At 41.8% G+C, this 13,901-nt stretch overlaps 1 pseudogene; it reads left to right on the top strand.

Annotated features, from left to right (window-relative positions):
• Window positions 1-921: 921 nt before the first annotated feature.
• On the top strand, window positions 922-1,021 carry LOC127099029 (uncharacterized; annotated as a pseudogene).
• Window positions 1,022-13,901: the final 12,880 nt, after the last annotated feature.

Genomic DNA, 13,901 nt, shown 5'->3' with positions numbered 1-13,901 from the left:
TCCTTTTCCTTAGGTTCACTTTCCTCAATGGATTTCTCAGGGTTTTGGTTTTCTATCCTTGGGTCAGACGGTCCTTCCACTTCCGTTCCACTTCTCAATATAATTGCATGAGCTTGGCTTCTCGGATTGGGTTGGGGCTGTCCAGGGAATGTACCAGTTGGTGCAGCAGTAGGTGCTTGTTGTTGAGCTACTTGAGATATTTGCGTTTCCAGCATTTTGTTATGGGTAGCCAGGGCATCTACTTTGCTTGCTAGTTGTTTAAGTTGTTCGCCAGTGTGTATGTTCTGGTTTAAGAAATCTTTATTGGTTTGTTGTTGGGAAGCTATAAAGTTTTCCATCATGATTTCCAAGTTGGATTTTCTAGGGGTATTATTGTTAGGATTCGGTTTCTGATATCCTGGAGGTATAGATGGGGCTTGATTTGGAGACTGTCCAGGTGCGTATAAAGCATTATTACTCTTATATGAGAAGTTTGGATGGTTCTTCCAATTTGGGTTATAGGTATTCGAATAGGGGCTTCCTTGAGCATAGTTTACTTGCTCTGTTTGGATTCCAGTCAAGAGTTGACATTCCGCAGGAGTGTGGCCTTGGATTCCACAGACCTCGCAATTCTGAGTTATAGCAACCACGGCTGCTGGAGGCGATACGTTTAAACTTTCAATCTTCTGGACCAAAGCATCCACTTTTGCATTGACGTGATCAAGGTTACTTATCTCGTACATGCCAGTTTTCGGTTGAGGTTTTTCCACTGTTGTTCGTTCGGTTCCCCACTGATAGTGGTTTTGGGCCATGCTCTCGATAAGCTGGTAAGCATCAGCATAAGGTTTGTTCATTAGTGCACCACCTGCAGCGGCGTCTATTGTTAACCTTGTATTGTATAAGAGACCATTATAAAATGTGTGAATTACTAACCAGTCTTCCAAACCATGGTGTGGGCAAAGTCTCATCATGTCTTTGTATCTTTCCCATGCTTCGAAAAGAGACTCGTTGTCTTTCTGTTTAAATCCGTTTATCTGGGCTCTTAACATAGCTGTTTTGCTTGGCGGAAAATATCGGGCAAGAAAAACTTTCTTCAACTCGTTCCATGTGGTGACTGAGTTGGAAGGAAGAGATTGAAGCCATCTTCTAGCGCTATCTCTTAATGAGAAAGGAAAAAGACGAAGTCGAATTGCCTCTGAAGTGACACCATTAGCTTTAACAGTATCAGCGTATTGGACAAATACGGATAAATGAAGGTTTGGATCTTCGGTAAGATTTCCAGAGAATTGGTTCTGTTGCACAGCCTGCAACAACGAAGGTTTAAGTTCAAAGTTGTTTGCTTCGATTGCGGGCGGAGCAATACTTGAATGCGGTTCATCTTGCGATGGAGCGGCGTAATCTCTAAGAGCACGAGCTGGTTCTGCCATCTCGGTTAAAGAAGGAAAATCTTTGAGATCAGGAAGGTCTATAGGAGGGAGATTGTTTTCAGCACGATATTCCCGAATTCGTCGTAAGACTCGGAGATATAGTTCGATGTCGTTGATTGTAAATAGAGCGGTTCGCCTTGAGAGCGAGTGCGTGGCATACAAATCAACGAAAGAAAGAAAATAGAAGAAAAAGAAACCTTAGTCTCTACAGCGTAACGGAAGAGTTACGATATCGATTGAATAAAAGTCCCCGGCAACGGCGCCAAAAACTTGATCGCTCGACTGGGTGAGTCGAGAATGGGATACAAACTGCAAGTGCACAGTTCTATCGCGTAGTTTTAAAAGATATCGATCCCACAGGGACTTATGAATCGATATACCGTTATCTAAAGTTACTACGTAAATCTAAGGTGAAGATATTCGATTGTTGGGGGAAAAACTAAGAGCTAAACTAATGTCTAGATTAAATATTAATAAAACGGATATCGGTATGTAATTCGTCAAAACTAGGGAATCAAGTCTTTGTCGGTTTCTTGGTTTTAAAATGAATCGTTTCGGTTAACTTTATTGGTTAAAGGTTCTATCTCAAACTCTCGCTCTGTTGAATAAACCATGATTTTATATTAATGTTGTTGTCACTTATAATTAAGTCAAAAACCATATTTTGAAAACAATAAAGTTGCAGAAACTCTTTTTAAGAAAATACTGACCGTTTTAAACACCCTTATCTCAAACTCTCGCTCTGTTGACTTAGGTTATATAATTAAATCCAAATGCTTAACTCTCGTCCTCACATTCAATCTTTAAAAATACTTTTTGGAAAAGGTCAGAATTTAATTAACTCTAAAACTTGCTCTCGCCCTGATCTAGAATTAATGCCTAACTTACACTGTCCAGTTAAAATCTCAAACTCTCGCTCTATTGATTTTAACTTCTCTATGTCTTTTACTTTTGTAAAAAATCTTGTTATTAAACCTGTAAGTTGAGACCATAAAAAGATTGATTTTGATTTTAAGTTTAGATAAACCGACTCAGTCTCGATCCCTTATTCTGCTTACTTTACATACCGATACCTAGGCAAATTAGCCAGACATGCTAAATAAACAAGAATTTATATCATGCATAAACAGACTCATTCCAGGCAGGCAATATGAATAAACAATAGAATAAAACATACAAAATTAAATAGCAATTAAAGAACCTGAATGCGTAATACAATGGTCTTGAACACTCCACCACAAGCCGGTAGGATTTGTTCTTGGATTCTTCAATTAAACCGTAAAATAAATCAAGGAAATAAAACTCGAATATAACGTAAGGTTAAATCCGGTATAAAGCTGCACAGTAGTTTCCGGTGTAGAAACTATTATGCGAAAAATATCTAAAAGCTAAAAACGGGAAAGATAAATTGCAAGGGAAAAGGGAAAGTAAAGCTTGCAAAAGAAATAAATAAAATGAACGATGCTGGAAAGGAAGAAAATTAAGCAAAGGCGTGAAAGGAAAATTTGGCAGAGCTTTCGCAAAACTGAGCGTGCAAAAACTTGTCGACGGCAAAGAGAGGAGATGGCTATTTGTAATAGCCTTGGTAACTGCCTTGCGTTTCCTACGAGTCTTCAGCATGGCTAAATACACGGCTTGAGAATAGGACACGAAATCCTCAACGTTACTTCCATTCTTCTGAGAGCGTAACTTGCGCCAAAAAGCTAGTGGACTGGTGTGACGCTCGTCACACCATGTGTGACGTCCGTCACAAGGCTACTTCGCGTGACGCTCGTCACAACCCTTGTGACGCCCGTCACAGGGGCAACTTGCGCTTCCTTTTGGGCTGGGCTTGGTCTTGGTTATTTGTTTTCTTTTTATTGCTTTTTACACCTCCTTTTCTTCCCTTTTTCACTTTTGCTTCAAAATGGGTACCTGATGTAAATAGAAAAGAAATACTGCATAATATCTGATAAAATGGGATAAATTAAAGTAAATGATAATATAATCTAATTAAATTAAGTCTTAAAATGTGATATAATTTCATGTTATCAATCGTCTTGTTCAGAAGGCAGAAAACACGGAGAGTCTGAGGACATATGGGGTGTAACCGAGTTGGAACTCGATGAGATCACGGGTTTCACATTGCCATTAGGATAGATTTTTCCTTTTGTGCGCGATTACCTCTTTTCAGGAATTGCTTCCTTTTGTATTGCTCATTTGAGCCACACACTTTTTCCAGTCAATTAAATGCATATTCAGTCAAATAATTTTGTTTTTGTTTTTCATTACCGCTTTGATTGCAAAAACATCCAGATATTTTTGATAAAGAATCTTGCATTTTAAGACATACAGGTCCCTTCCAATGCATGTTTATAAGATTGAAAGCTTGAAGTCTTATTCGGAAGGTTGAGTGACCCAAGTGTTGAAATCTTCACACGCCTGGGGCACGGTTTTATCTGACGGTCTGTTTTGCAGGTACTGTTAGATATTCTTCACTCACTTGCAGGTTGTGATGTGGAAGCTTTGTAACAGATCCCCAGAGAGTTCGCTCAGGGACGGATATATGAAGAATGACGAAGACGTTGAGACGTACGACGATCCTTGATGATAATCAAGAAGACTCTTCAAAATCAGAAGATTTGAAAGTTTGTAGCATATCCCCGCAGAGTCCGACCAGGGACGAGTGCATGAAGAAAGAACGGTAGGGAGAGACGACGTTGAGACGTCCGACGACCTTTGAAATTAACCAAGAAGACTCTTCAAAGTCGAAAGATTGAAATTTCTGTATACATCCCAGGAGTGCGCTCTCCGTCGAGTGCGGAGCGGCTGGGAATATAAGATGATGAAGTAGAAAAGGAAAGATGATACGAGATTGGGAGGCGGATACCGTAGTTCGACGAGTCGACGGGTGTTTCGTACCAACTTTTCTCATTTCCCAGCTAGGTCCCCAAGCAGAATTAGAGGACCAAATCCCCTGCAGATCAAGGTCTGTAGCTTCTCCAGCCGAGTCAGGATGGTTATCCCCGGCGGGTAAACGGTGTTTCCTCAGCAGCCAGGCCAGAAGGTTGCTACTCCCCGAGTGGAGCGGGTTTTAATGAAATATATCTCCAGCAGTGTTCATCCTACCAGTGGATTGGACGAGTTTCTGTAACAGACGGATTTTGGCATCCCCAGTTGAGTATTCTACCTATGGATTGCATGGGTTGTCCCCAGCGGAGTAGCATTCGTTTCCCTAGCAGGGTCAGGATGGTTATCCCCCAGCAGGTGTCAGATCGGTGCTTCCCCAGTTGCCAGACCTGAAGGTGGCTGTTTCCTAGCAGAGTATCTGTGAGCATTTTCCCCAGTGAAATCGTCAGGTATCTGTGAGGGTTTCTCGAAGCAGAGTCGGGATTGGTATCCCCAGCAAGTCAAAGACCGACGTATCCCCACAGAGTGTTGGTGGTGCTTATCCCCAGCAGTTTCTCGAGCGGATTGGGTGCAAAAGAGGTTCTTCCCCCAGCAAGGGTTACCTTGTCCCAGCAGCAGTGCTTATTCCCCAGCAGGGTGGAATCGGAGAATTGACGAGTTCCTCAGCAGAGTGTCTCGTGCTCCCCAGCAGAATCCCTTGAGGGGGACGTTTTTATGCATTCATCATGTAGAGTAAGCATAGCATGTTGCATAGAAAAATAAATCGCGTAGCATTTCCATGATTATGGAGCATTACGCAGAAAAAATCAATCATGCATCATTGCAAGCATAGGCTAGTCTCAAGCTGCGGTTATTGTTTGAGAGGTGGTTTCGCCAGAATTTGGAAGGTGCAGATGTTACTCTGATGGGTTTAGCATCATGATGTCTGACAATGTTCCTCAAAAGTGCGATACTGGAGGAATTTTTTTCCGTCGGACAGAGATGGAAATGTCAAGCGATCAGCGCGACTCAAGCTGTGGTTACCGTTTGAGATTTGGTTTCCCCGGAAATGGGAAGGTGTTACTCCGAGGAGTTTAGCCTCATGATTGGATCAGAGATGTACCCCAGTAGTGCGATGCTGGAGGAAGCTTTTCCGTTGGGCAGAGATGGAAATGAAGATCGGAGAATGTTACGCAATCAGCGCGACTCGAGCCGTGGTTACCGCTTGGGATGTGGTTTTGACGGAAGTTGGAAGATGGTACTCTGAGGAGTTCAGTATTGGGATTTTTGGAGCAACAGTATCTACCGGTCATCAGTAAGTGTCTGGTCGAGTTCTCTTTGGTGTCAGTCAACATCATCGTTCGATGTCTAGTAAACGTCGCGTTATTTCCCAGTCATCAGTAAGTGTCTGGTCGAGTCTTGTTTGATGCCTGTCAACATCATTGTTTGATGTCCTGTCAACATCCTTGTTTGATGTCCTGTCAACATCCTTGTTTGATGTCCTGTCAACATCCTTGTTTGATGTCTGTCAACATCATTGTTTGATGTCCTGTCAACATCCTTGTTTGATGCCTGTCAACATCATTGTTTGATGTCCTGTCAACATCCTTGTTCGATGTCCTGTCAACATCATTGCTCGATGTCATGTAAACATCATTGTTCGATGTCCAGTAAACGTCGAGTTTCTTCCCAGTCATCAGTCAGTGTCTGGTTGAAAGTGTTACTCTGAGGAGTGTGGTACCATGACGTCAGATCAGCAGTGTTCCCCAGTAGTGCGATATTGGAGGAAATGTTTCCGTCGGACAGAGATGGAAATGATATCAGAAGACGTTACGCGATCAGCGCGATTCCGGGGTTCAAATGGAGAAAAGGAGATGTTGCGACATTTTCTGGAGATCGGGGTTCAATCAGAGAAGAGTATATGCTGAGGCATGTTCTGGGGTTCAAATGGAGAAAAGAAATGTTGAGGCATGTTCTGGGGTTCAAATGGAGAAAAGAAATGCTGAGGCATGTTCTGGGGTTCAAATGGAGAAAAGAAATGCTGAGGCATGTTCTGGGGTTCAAATGGAGAAAAGGAGATACTGAGGTATTTTCTGGGGTTCAAATGAAGATTGGAGTTGAAGATTGTATCCGGGATGAGGTCCTTAGGATTATCTTCTGTTCATGTGTCACCTTAGACTCTGGCTGAGGCCGATGGAGGTCGTTATAAGGTGTCTTCTAAGGAAGAGATACACATGTTACCTTCCTTAGTGAAGGTTTACCCTCTGACATGTCGCCCTCAGAGTGGTGTTTGGTGTTAGTTCCGACGTTGCCAGCGGAATTATCACGAGAGAAAAGGAGATACTGAGGTATTTTCTGGGGTTCAAATGGAGAAAAGAAATGCTGAGGCATGTTCGGGGGTTCAAATGGAGAAAAGAAATGCTGAGGCATGTTCTGGGGTTCAAATGGAGAAAAGGAGATGTTGCGGCATTTTCTGGAGAACGGGGTTCATATTGGCGATCGCGTTATCGTCAGGCGACTGGGGTTCAAATCGGAGAATGGGGTTCATTATTTGGCAAACAGGAGAACGGGGTTCAAATGCGGTGATCCGAGGATCATTTGCGCAAGAGAAAATCTTGGGGTTCAAGAAAATGAAAAATAGAGAAAATTTTGGGGTTCAAGAAAAGCATATAAAAGAAGAGAAAATAACAATCCCGAGCGGATGAGTGGTGTTCAAGCCATGGTTATCCCTGCGTTACCATTTATTTTGGTATCCAGGTCGACAGTTTCATTTTGGTGATCCGGCCGACTTTCTCCGTTCCAAACGGATTCTTCTTCAAGATTGTGTTCTTCGCCGATTCTGGCAGGCGTTGTTAATTATTCTCCCATCAGAGTGCAAATTATTCGTTTGTTCTTGGTATTCAATCACTCTTCATCCTGATCATCTGAAAGCCGAGGCTATTCATATCGACAGGTTCATAGTGGATTGAATAGGGGCAGCTGTAACACCTCAAAATTTGCCCTCCTCTCTTGGGACTAGCATAACATATTACATATCATTTTTAGGTCATTAGGCATTGCATATTGCATATCATGTGGTTACATTGTGCAAGCCATTCTCCCAAGTCTTGATCAGAAGATGAGGAAGTTAAAGTGCAAGCTAGGGTTTCATTGGACTGGTCATCAATCATCTGAGGATGTGGAGGTCCAAATTAGGGTTTCATGATTCTCAAAGGATATTGGTCTTCATCTTGTTTGCAATGATATATCATCATCATCATGGTTTGATTTCATCAAGTGTTGAAGCTGATTCCTTGAGATTAGGGTTTTGACCACTGGTCAACCCTAATCAATTGCATTGGGCCAATCAGGGCATGATCAGGAGATGGGGTCTATGATGGCTATGGGGTTCATAATATGATTATATTGAGCTAATTAAGGCTAGGGTTTCATCCTTGAGCCATTTCATCAGAGGAGTGGGGCTCAGTTGGATCAATGCATTGCCAAATTCATCTGTCAGTTGAAAAGGTCAACTGTGGTCAACTGTACATGATCTGATGGAATTGGAGGTGGAAATGAGTTGGATACACTTCATTCATGTTGGAACAAGTGTTATTTGACATCTCAAAGCTTAAGAATGAGGAAAATCAAGTCAGAACAAAAACTGCCAAAAATAGAAAGTGACTTGTAATTGAAGTTTCCAAAAATGGAAAGTTTTTGACCTCAAAATAAAATGTCCAAGGAAGCTTCAAATGAAAATTTGTTCAACATGAAAGTTGTAGATCTTGTTCTCACCTTTCCAAAAAAGTCCAAGAACTTGAAAATCCCATGTATGGTTGTCAAGTTATGGTCCAGTGAATTTCAAAAATGACCCATAATCAGGAGGGCATAACTTCCACATGGAGTGTCCAAATTGGATGTTCTTTATATGCACAAACTCTATTTGACATGTACTTTCATGGTGCATAATTGGATTTCTTCAAAAGAGGTCAATGCAAAAAGTCAAATTTCAACTGGACAGTTAAATGACCAGGGGCAAAATTGTCCAACTTGTGAAATAATTGGAATTTTTGGATGGGGATTTTTGCAACACTTCCCAAATGACATTTGAAACTTGTTGGAATATTCATAACATGCCAAGGCTTCATGGTTTGGAAAATGGCTTTTGAAATGAACTTGAATAATTGAACACATAGCCATCACATGTGGAATTTCCAAAATACACCTCCAATGAGCATGCAACAAGGGGCAATAGCTCATGACAGGTGTTTAGAAGGTGTGTGAGGGGGCATTGAGCTGTCATGAGCTGTCACATGAAATGACCATTTTGCCCCTAACTTGAAATTAACACATTTCACTAAACACATTCCAATTGATTAATTAGTGTGGTTAAACATGGATTAAGCTTGAGTATATATTCTTAATCATCTCTAAATCATAACAAAAATTCACCATTCCCAAAATCAGATCAAAACTCTCAAGATTCATCACATTCTCTCAAGAACACATAGAACTTCAATCTCTTGAAACTTCCTCAATTCTTGCTCAATTTTCGAAGTTCTTCTTGCTGCCACTTCCTCTCATCATCATCTTCAACTGTTTTTGGAAATTGGATGGAAAGGAGCTATAGATCGTGACTGTTCAAGTTTGCATCATTCATGGCATTTGGAGCATTCAAGCACTAGGAGCAAAATCTATCGAATTCGAGCACTTCACTCACCTTCACCATCATCCAGCTCCATCTGTTTCAAGAAATTAAGAGCAAAGGACCTTCGAATCTTCACTGTTTCCAAATCAAGGTCAGGAATCGAATCTTGCCATTGCCTTAATGTTTATGTGTGTTTTATAGAGTAAGGAACATAGATCATAGTGATGTGATTAGTTTAGGAAATGGTGAACTGTAGAGGAAGTAATCTGGAATTTAAGTTTCGAATCCAAACCCTAAGTCGATCGATCCGTGAGATTTAGGAACATTTAGGTGAAATCAGGATGATATTCGTATTCTATGTTAGAAGACCTTTCCAACGGATGTTCGATTGTGCATTTTGGTGATGATTCCATGTTCATGTGTTCTTGCTTGCCTGGGTTGAAGACGATGATAATCTGGAAAATAAAAGCTGTTTGATCTGAATTTCTGTTTGAAAATTTGAATTGGAAGTTTGCCGCGGTACTGTTCCAACAATTACAACTATGCCATTAATGAAATTCATTTAATTAATTTAATTCTAAATAAATTAGTAAAAATCATTTCAACCTTAAAAAATTCATAAAAAATGTTTAAATAATCAGAAAAATGTGTGGATTTTTTTGTTGACTTCCTAATTCCCTGTAGAATTTTGTTGACCTATTTTTGGAGGTTGTGCTTGGAGAAATTTAGTTTGACCTAGGGTTATTTGACATGTATGCAATTTTGATACATTTTGCTATTTCCATTGTGAAATCCTCATGCTTACAAAGAAATTCTTGAAAATTTTTGTGGTGATTGTAGACATGTTGATGGTTATTTACATGTAAATTTTGTGAATTTTGGATACCTGGTGATGGAGTTATGAATTTTTGAATCTAGGTGTGACAATTTGTGTCACACCTAGCTAGGTTAATTTGCTGGATTTATTTTCATGACCTAGACTTGTTAGAATGGAATGAAATTTTGCATGGATGTTCATTGACATGTTAAGATGCTATGTGAATTTTTCTGGATTTTTACATTGCATTTTCAATTTGATTGGTATTTTTTATCTCTGTTGGTCAAATGTGCAAGCTTATGTGACATGTGTTTGGAATATCCTTGTGAAATGCTCCTATGGTATTGAATGAACATGAAATTTGGTATGCTGGTTATAGACACATGATAGGACATCCCTGTTTTGGTCCCATTCATTTCTTTATTGTTTTCATTGATTTATGAATTTTTGAAGTGAATGCATGTGTTGATGCTTTGGTTTGGATCATATAATTGTGTCTGTTTTTGTTGATTTTCATTGACATAGTTCTCTTTGCCCAATTGAGCTGAAATTTGATATGCCATACCTTGAATAGGTCCTGTTTAGGTGTAAATTATTTGAGGATTTTTGGATTTGTTTTGACATGGAATTGAATGCAATAGTTCTGTTTGGATGTTTGGTGTTCCATTTGACCTAAATTGAATTGTTTTGTGCATGAAATGAATATAATGAATGGTATGAGCATGGGATTAATTGCTTTGGCTTTATATTGGCATTAATTTGACTTTGGTTAGAGATCCCTTGCTGTTTAGACATTTTTGTCACCTTTGGACCCTAGGCTTGGCCTAGTGGTCTAGTTTCTAACATTTGATTGATTTTTCAGGATGAGAAGGTGCAATGTGTATGGAGATTGAATCAAGTTAATTCAAATGAGTTTGGTTGATGTTTGTACACTAACATGACTTGGTTTTGTAGGTTATGAAGCTTGAGCTTGAGCTTTGAGCTTGCTTTGTTGTGCATTAGTTTGTATAGTCTGACTGATTAACATTTGCTGTTTATGTTTGTCTGTCTGAGTACTGATGATACTTGATTGTTTTCAGGTACATTTAGTTGCTTACAGTTCTTTAAGAACTTGCTTGCTGCTGCTTGGTTTTTAAAACCACTTGAGGTAGGACTTCTATTCTTCATGTAGTCTGGAGACCCGGTTTGTTATTTGGCCGGGCAAATTGTCTGAAGTCCTCCTTAAGAGGCGATGCTTGTGATTGTTTAATATTGTGCCTAAGCAGGTGAAGTCCTCTATGAGGCAATTGGTGGAAGTTAGGGATATGCAATCTATCCCCCATTATTCTGTGTGTCGTCCCTCTGCTCACACGCCTGTGTGTTGATGCATTGGGGCATAAACCCAAGATCTGTGCTGTCGCACAATCGAGTCAGAGTCATTGAGCGTAGAAGGGTCCCTCCATTCTGGACCCACGCTCCCTTGTCTGAAGCTCTCCCTGGTCAGGGATAAGAGCTGTGAGGTCTGATCCTCACTTCACCTTTCATCTGCTTCACCTTAGCCTCGTAATGGCAAGGTTAAGAGCAAACACAGCCCATACAGATGACTTGCTGAGGCAGTCAAACCTATTGTGTGAGCCCACTTGTTTGGTTATAGTGCGTGCTATGTGGATATCTGTTTGAGATGCTTGTTCTCATTTGATGTATGCTTGAATTATTTTGTATGCTTGTATGCTTGCTTCTTTCCTGGATAGGAGTAGTTTGCTTATGCAAGTAGGATAGAAAACTGAACTTAGGGTAACGATGCATGACAACACTAGGCTCGAGTCCAGCTCCCTGGTAGTGTGTCTTCCCCTGGTTTCTGGCTAGTAATTCAGTCCCTTTAGGGGGAACTACATCACCCTGATCCTTGTTCCAGACGAGGTATGTAGGCAGGTGGTCGTGCGAGACCACTCCGGGCAACCTTTTTTCTTTTTGTGTGTGTTTACTTGTTATCTGATGGTGTTTTGGTTCGGATGCCGACGTAAGTCCAGTGATTGGCTGTCGGGCTCCACGTTTGCCGTTTTGCGTGTGTTTTGGTTCGGATGCTGACGTAATTCCATCAAGTGGTTGTTGGGCTCCATGTTTGCCATCTGTTTGTGTGTTTTGTGTTGTTTGGCGTGCGTAAGCCGAACTACAGTGGCTCTGATTCTCGTTCCAGACGAGATATGTAGGCATAGGATGCGATGTCCTATCGAGCTCCCTTCTCTTAACCCCACCTGCGTTCCCTGTGTGTGTGTGTGATGTTTTAGCAACCTATTCTTTCTTAGAACGTGGATCCCGTCGAGTACGACGGACGTGAGGGGTGCTAATACCTTCCCCTTGCGTAACCGACTCCCTTACCCTTTCTCTTTGGTCGCAAGACCATTTCCTTTCCAGGTTTCTCTGAGCGTTTCCTTTCCCTATTTTGGGATAAATAACGCGCAGTGGCGGCTCTGTGTTGTATTTTTGTTTGAGTCCCGCCGGTTGTTTTTTCGCGAATGCGACACTCATCAATCCTCTGGTCAAACAGAAGTCAATGTCCATGGTAGTGTACCCACAGTAGGTCCGAAGATGTAACAGCTTGCGAGACAGACCTAAAGCGACGGTAATCTGCGTGATGATTCCGCCAACATGGATGACTCCTTCGGTAGATCTGGAGATATCGCTGAGACTGTATAACAAGAAGTTCCCACATGCGACTGGGCGAGACTGGGATGCACAAAATAATAGGAAGATCTCCTCTTCACTCAGTAGCGTCTCTGCATCCGGCCTTCCCAAGAAGGAATGTGCTAATATCATCCGAAAGTATCTGAAGGCTGGGTTATGTATGACATGAGACAGCTGCATAGATGGATCCTGGCTTCCGCCACCCGAGATATCACTGTCGCATTACGCGAAAAACCGGCCTGAAAACAAGAACAACAGAGCCGCCACCGTGCGTTATTTATCCCAAAAGAGGGAAAGGAAACGCTCAGAGTAAACCTGGAAAAGACGTGGTCTCGCGACCAAAGAGAATGGGATCGGGAGTCGGTTATGCGAAGGGAAGGTATTAGCACCCCTACGCATCCGTCGTACTCGACGGGATCCACGCACAATAGGAAGGGAAAATGGTTGCTAAAAACACTGCTCACACACACACTGGCTGAAGGAGACACAAGAAAACAGACTGAAACTGACTCGGCAGGATATCGCATCCTGGGCCTACTTAGTCTATCAAGCATAGACATCAGAGTCTAAGTAGTTCGGACTGGGGAAACGACACATGCTCGCTAGGACGTCGCATCCTATGCATACGTATCTCCTTTGGACGAAGGAGAATCAGAGCATTCGTAGCTCGGCAAACACGCACACAAACGAACACAGGCAATGGCAAACGTGGAGCCTGAATGCCAATCACTGGGCTTACATCAGCATCCGAACCAAAAACACACACAAGGAGGCAAACGAGGAGCCCGAATGCCAATCACTGGACTTACATCAGCATCCGAACCAAAACACACACTGGAACCCGAACGCCACTCGATGGAATTACATCAGCTTCCAAGCACACAACAACACAAAACGAAGACACAGGCAGAAGAAAGGTCTCGATTGCAACTAGGGCAAGAGAAGGGGAAGGTCTCAATCGCAACGAGGGCGAGAGAAAAGGATTAGTGTTGGTTGTTAGTCAAACTCGATAAGACATCGCATCTCGTGCCTACGTATCTCATCTGGACATGAGAATCAAAGTTGCCGTAGTTCGGCTAAACTATTCCTGTTGGTTTGTGTTTTTTAAGTGGGCAACGTCACTACGCAATCTACCGGACGCTCGACCTTTGGAGACTTACTCACCTGTAGTAGAAGGAGTGGACGTATCCTTAAGAGGGGATAATGTTTGTTTGTGTTTTAGGAAAGCTCAAGCAAGAAAGGAAGTCCTATACGAAGGAACCGTGCTACCTTAATTGACATGCAAACGAGACTACGCGGAGTCTAGCAAACCTAGGGGATACAATCACACCACACAAACATATACAGCATGAAATAAACACACCAACAAGGGGCTCAAACATCAGGGCTAGGCTTTAGTCGAGGGGTCATATCAACCTCAACAAACAAGCCTCTGTATCGGGGTAAGGTTAGCTCTTAACCTTGCCATTGAGGGGCTAAGGTGAAGCTGATGAAAGGTGAGTGAAGATGAGACTTCACA

Source organism: Lathyrus oleraceus, chromosome 6, assembly GCF_024323335.1.
Source record: "Lathyrus oleraceus cultivar Zhongwan6 chromosome 6, CAAS_Psat_ZW6_1.0, whole genome shotgun sequence".
In the NCBI taxonomy this organism is placed as follows: Eukaryota; Viridiplantae; Streptophyta; class Magnoliopsida; order Fabales; family Fabaceae; genus Lathyrus; species Lathyrus oleraceus.
The sequence above is the reverse complement of the archived record's forward strand: the minus strand, read 5'-3'. Positions and strand labels throughout refer to the sequence as shown.